Consider the following 300-nt stretch of genomic DNA (forward strand, 5'->3'; position numbering starts at 1 on the left):
TTTATTATTTTAAATTTATTATTTTATATATTATTATTATTATACAACATTTTATTTCGTGTTATATTTATTATTTTAAATTATATTTTATATTTTTATTATGTAATATTTTATTTCGTATTATATTTATCATTTAAAATTGTATTTTATATTTTTATTATATTTATTATTATTATTATTATTATATAACATTTTATTTTGTGTTATTATATGTATTATTTTACATTCTATTTTATATTTTTATTATATTTATTATTATTATTATATAACATTTTATTTTGTGTTATATTTATTATTTTA

The sequence above is a fragment of the Sinocyclocheilus anshuiensis genome, unplaced genomic scaffold (assembly GCF_001515605.1).
Source record: "Sinocyclocheilus anshuiensis isolate Anshui unplaced genomic scaffold, SAMN03320099.WGS_v1.1 scaffold23762, whole genome shotgun sequence".
NCBI lineage: Eukaryota > Metazoa > Chordata > Actinopteri > Cypriniformes > Cyprinidae > Sinocyclocheilus > Sinocyclocheilus anshuiensis.